This window comes from Callithrix jacchus, chromosome 2 (assembly GCF_049354715.1).
Source record: "Callithrix jacchus isolate 240 chromosome 2, calJac240_pri, whole genome shotgun sequence".
In the NCBI taxonomy this organism is placed as follows: domain Eukaryota; kingdom Metazoa; phylum Chordata; class Mammalia; order Primates; family Cebidae; genus Callithrix; species Callithrix jacchus.
In genome coordinates this window covers 114,614,242-114,620,232 of record NC_133503.1, presented here as the reverse complement: position 1 = coordinate 114,620,232, position 5,991 = coordinate 114,614,242, and the positions used below count along the sequence as shown (strand labels likewise).

Sequence of the window (5,991 nt, the reverse complement as noted above, 5' to 3'; positions counted from 1 at the left end):
CTTATTCACTGGCCACCCATGGTGATGTGTTGACCTTGTTTATCTTACTCATTGGGAATGGCAGAAGGTAGGTGGCCATTCAGTGTTGTGGGCAGTTATTGCAAAGCCTGAAGGCACTTTAATCTGGAAAGTAAAGGGAACAAGACAGATTACTAGGGAGATAATAAGCAGAGAGACCAATGATCAGAAGAGGCTCTGTGTCATTTGGGAATTTGAAATAGGGTACTACCAGTGTAAATAATGAACAATGTGAAGCTTAAAGTATAATTTGCAACAAGCATTTAATGAAAGATCATAGCTTTTGGTAGTAGCCACATACTGAATAAAGTTTGTTGAGTGTGCACCAAATATTATCTGTTCTAAATGACTCAAAATTTCAGTTTGATCTTGGGGAATATTATACAACTGGAAAAGGAAAGAAATACATTTATCTATGAGAGCTGATACTGCATAGTACTAATAGAGATAAGGCCACTTTGAAATCGTTAGAGCAAATGAACTTTAATGAAGACTAATGAATAGAAATGTCTTTAATAACCTGTGATCTGATTTTAGAAGCTGAGTATTAACTGAGAACAAGGAGAACTACCCTATGTTTCTGATTCTGTCCCTCTCATCTTTGCCTTGAATAAGTCACTCATGTATAAAATGATTCTGGATAATTTAAAAGCATCAAGTATTTGCATTGTGATTTTTCTCTACAATATTTCTCAACCCAACTAGCACAAAAATATAAGAAGTATAAGGTACGGGTGGATCACGAGAGATCGAGACCATCCTGGTCAACATGGTGAAACCCCGTCTCTACTAAAAATACAAAAAATTAGCTGGGCACGGTGGTGCGTGCCTGTAATCCCAGCTACTCAGGAGGCTGAGGCAGGAGAATTGCCTGAACCCAGGAGGCAGAGGTCGCAGTGAGCCAAGATCGCGCCATTGCACTCCAGCCTGGGTAACAAGAGCGAAATTCTGTCTCAAAAAAAAAAAAAAAAAAGAAGTATAAGGTATAATTTGATTTACTTGCAAAAAGCATATTAGCCTCTAATAGGGATTATCCACATTTCTCAAAAACAACAGTTCATAATGTTGATGATCTATTGTGACTGTGACCCCTGATGAGCATACTGAGACTAGAGTCAGCAGATTGTATTAAACTTCAATAGCATAGAAAGCCACGCACCATGATTTAGCTTTGTCAAGTGTTGAAAAATCTTGTTTTTGCATAGAGGAAGAAGTCTTTCCTAAGTAGATTCTGACTGGGTTTACTGACCAAGTATATTTGCCTCATTTTTAGGTTCCCGAATCTTTTTTTTTAAAGTTTCTATGTTGCGTTTTTAAAATTTTTTTATTTTACACACTCATTGTAAGCATATGGGTTTGCAAAGATTAATTAAACGTGATTTTTGTATATTTGCCAAAACAGAAGCATGGTGTTGGAAATGTACTTTAAAAATAGAAAATTTGAAGGCACTTTTGAGTTTGCAATGACAATTATTCCAGAAAATGTACTATAAAATATTTAAGTGTTAGCTCAGATGTCTTTTCAGATATTTTGTCCTTTTAAAAAAATGAGTTGCTTTCATATTAAGGTTTGATCATCTTTATATTATCTAGATATATGATTCGAAAACATTTTCCCCCGGTCCCTGGCTTATTTTTTTCTTTCTCTTAAAGTATCTTTTGCAGAGCAAAAAAATGTTTTTTATTTTAGTGAAGTCCAGTTTATCAATTTTTTTTTCCTTGTATGGATAGTGCTTTTGGTGTTATATCTAAAAATTCTTCACCTATCTCAAGGTCACAGATATTTTCCTATACATTTTCTTCTAAGTGTTTTACATTTACATTTAAATTTATGGCCCAGTTTAAGTTAATTTTTTATTAGAACAAGTACATTTCTTTACTAACCAAAGGGATGACCCTAATTAAACCAGAACTTTAAAATAATTGCACATAAGATACTTGTGGAGATTTGCTTGTTGAACTGAGCTTGTTCATTCTCGCAGCTAATTACTTTCCAAAGCGATGATAAAATTTTTATTCTACTTTTTCACAGACCTAAGTACAGGTGACATTGTTCAGAATGCAGACTACCATTAATTTCCCATTTTTTAAACGTTCTTATTATTGTTCTTTCCTTTCCTTTCCATTCCTGATGTTGAACCAATGTGCCATATGTGAAGTTGCAGACAGTCTTGACTTTTTCTGCTATCAGCTGTAGTTTCTTCAAACTTCTCCCCCAGGGTACAAGAGAACTGTTGGTTTCAGAGTGCTCTCAGTTTTTATGGTGGTTTTTGCTGTCACAAGAGATGTTACAATCTGGTCTGGCGATTGTATGCATTTTTCACAGAACTATTCCCACTCCTAGTTCCATCGTGTATTTATCAAAGCATTTGCTGTCCACTAGGTGCTATTGTCCTTCCAGCTGCTGAATGGTAGCCAGCATGGGTGTGCAAGCAGAGCAGGGTCTGGCTCAGGGGTTGGGGTAGGATATTGAGCCAGGTTTTTTGCATAAGGTGTGAGATATGTGTCTAAGGTAATTTTTTTTGGCATTTGGATTTGTACTATTTGTTAAAAAGACAGTGTTTTTTCCATTGAACTGCTTTTGCACATAAGTAAAAAATCAGTTGACTACAGTATTTGTTTGGATCTATTTTTGCACTCTATGCTATATTGATCTGTGTGTCTCTGCTTTCATCAGTACCCACTGTCACGATTATTGTAGCTTTCTAGTATAATTAACTTTAGAATATCTCTGCGAGAAAGAAACAAATTCTCTCAAGCACCCTAGTCAGTTTCCTTTTCAGTCTTCTTATCCAAGCAAATGGATTATTTCTCAACAATTTTATCTTCATTGTTCATTCCATTTATATATTGATTATAAACTCAGAAAGGTTGTAGCCATACTTCTTGTAGCCTTTCCCTGGATAGAAAAAAGACCCCTGTACACTATAGCATTTAAGTTGAGCTTTCTCTACGTCAAAGTCAAAACGCAAAAATTTGCACGCACACACACACACACACACAAGCAAAAACTAAAAGTCATCTTCTAAGCTATTATCTGTAGCCATAGTAAGGGGCTTCCCTGTGAGGGCTACCACCTCTCACAGGCCCCATGATTCTGCCTAAGCTGCCTGGACAGTGGTGACACCTTACCACACATTGATAACAGCTTCCTGTCTAGTGGAGTGTCAGTTGGTGGGAACCAGCTGTTATGATTCATCCCACTTAAGATCTCTGCCTTTTGAGAAGTGACACTAATAGACCTAGGCTGAATGGCATCTGATTGGGAGAATTTTCTTTTTGAAAGCAGTTTGATTTCTAGTGCCTCAGCAATTGAACTTTTTATTTTAACAGGTACACTCCAATTTCCAGTTTCTGTGAAAACTCAGTAGAGAGATAAACGTTGTTTTCATCAAGTGTTTGTAGTGGCTATTATTTCTTCCTGAAAAACAAACAAGCAAGGTAACTTCTCTTAAAAAAGATTCTTGCGTTATGAATTCTTTAATAATTTTACAAGCTTTCTGGCTTCTGATATTCTGCAAAAGGCAAAACATTTCCAGCCTAAGTTATGACTTGTTACATTTGGATTTGGTGAAAGAATTATTGAGTGCCTGCGCGGGGGGATAGCTTCACATCTCTTGAGGGGGTGGCCTTTCTCTTGGGCTATTGAAGCCAGTTTCATCTTTTGCTTTGTTTCTGTTGTTTTCATAAGCTTATGAATATTATTAAAAACAGAAGGTTTGTTAAGGGGTTGAAGCAGTTTACAACCATAAGGACAAGCTGTTGTAAATATAATGAAAGATTAACATAAGAAATCTAAATTTTAATATATTGATAAGGGAAAGGTGTACCAGTTTTTATGAGTTATGCAAAATGAACATTGTCCTTACTTTTTTGAAAAGAATTTTCAGCAGTTGCATATGGAATAACACTTGTCCTTACTGTAGAGAAGAGGAGAGAGCAGAGCATGCCATGAAGGAGAAGGGCTGTGACTACACTGGGGACATAGAGATCATGGTACCAGTGGCATGCACAGGTAGAAGGGGAGCCTATTACCAGCAGCCTTAACAGGATGGGCCAGATTTTTTCAGCATCACTGCATATAGAGTCACACCCCTAAGTATGAGAAAGTCAAATTGTGATTGAATTTTTTCTGATGCTAAGAAGTGCTGGTTTTCTATAGCCAATTAAAATTGTGCTAGAAGTGCAACATTTTATAACATTTGGCAATAACAAGTGATTTTATCTTTGGGTTGGTGATACCCTACTGCAGACTTTCTTAAACTTTAGTGTACATGAGAATCACCTGGGGAGCTTGTTAAAATTTAGGTCCCTGGGCCCCAACCCTCAGAGGTTTTGACTTACTAGGTCTGGGGAGTGGGAAAGAATCTGCATTTTAAAAACAAACTCACTCTGTTTGGCACCCTGACTCATTTCTCAAAAGGTTGCAAAATTCTCCTAACAATAACTATTACTCTTCAACTGAATTTTTAAAATACTCTTTCACTTAGTACAAGTAAGTGTTATGAAATTTAATGATGGTTGAGCTTTAGGGTTCCAGAGAGGTTGGCAATAACTGGTTTAGATTCCCTAGGTGTGAACTAAGATAGAGCATGTAGTGAGCACTATACATAGACTTAAATTTCTTTCAATTAGAAGTTATTAGTTACACAATTTCCATTTCCAGGTCATCTTTGCATCCACAGATGGTATTAGATAAGGGAGCTAGACCAGGCATGGTTTAACTAGGGAATTTCACAAGGTACTTTTATAATCATTTGTTGCCTACTGTGCCCTTAATGATGTTACTCAGGATCCCATTAAGTTAGCCATGAATATAGTAATTGGTCCCCTGATGATAGCCAGGGGGAGTCAAATCCTGTGGATCTACCCTATTTTGGTCATGTTGGAGGCAAGATAGAAATTGCTGCTTGTAATTTTCAAGGGCACTTTCCCTTTCTGGGGATAAGGTGCACTGTGCTCCAAAGGACATTTTTCAAAACATAGCAGGAATCCCTAGAGAGTCCTTCCCCTGTAAATCAGGCTGACACTTAATGACCTACTTTTAAAAGTAATTTGAAAACCCCATCAAATACAAACAATCAAAATCCAGATTCTCTACCAGCTGTTCTGTAGATCTAGTATTTCATTGTTTCCATCTGCCCACATCAACCACGTAAATATATTTTTGGACAAGGTTTTTCCTGCCTTTCTTGATACTTAGGTAAGATGGACCATTTCTAGAGACTGGACTGAAAGCAATTGCACAAATAAATATGATATAAATTAGTTGTATTGTTAGCAAAAGGGAATCAGATTTTGCTGACTTGGTGTTCATATTCAGACAAAGTTCTGCAGTTTGCAGAATTATAATACCAAACCAGAGGTTATTCTTGATTCATCTGAATGAATCTCTGTGCTTGTGGTTTCTGTATATAGCAGCTTTTGAAACTTTTCTAACTTTTCATGGCAAAACTTTAACAAAGCAAAGAGAGTTATAGAATCTTCTAGGTATAGAAAGTACTTTAAAGAACATACACTCCCATCTCTTACTTAATATTTATTTATTTGTTTTGACATCCAGGATACACACTGGATTACCTAATTTTTGAATCTCATTTTCTACCTTTACTCTCTCACTAAATTGTCAGTTTTTTAAGGGAGAAGATTGTTTCTTACTCAAATGTGTTTTTAATCACCATGAGATTATATTACGTTCAGCTTCTTGAGGAAGAAGTCTTCATTTTGCACAACTCGCCTCAATAAATATTTTTTAATTTGATCATTCAGTTGGCAGATATTTTTTTCTCGTTCTCCATTTTCCAGTTGTGTGTATTTGGCTGCCATATTTCCTCAATTCTGACCCCTGTCCTATCACTTACTAGTGTATGATGTTGGGCAAGTTATTTAACTTCTCTGTGCCTTAGTTTTCTTTCCTGTAAAATGACACCCAATAATGGTAGCATGATGATGATGTTAGCTATTGTCTTTGTG

General features: G+C 36.3%; 1 pseudogene; it reads right to left on the bottom strand.

Annotated features, from left to right (window-relative positions):
• Positions 1 to 2,031: 2,031 nt before the first annotated feature.
• Positions 2,032 to 2,440, bottom strand: LOC100392636 (fatty acid-binding protein 5 pseudogene; annotated as a pseudogene).
• Between the last annotated feature and the right edge of the window lie 3,551 nt (positions 2,441 to 5,991).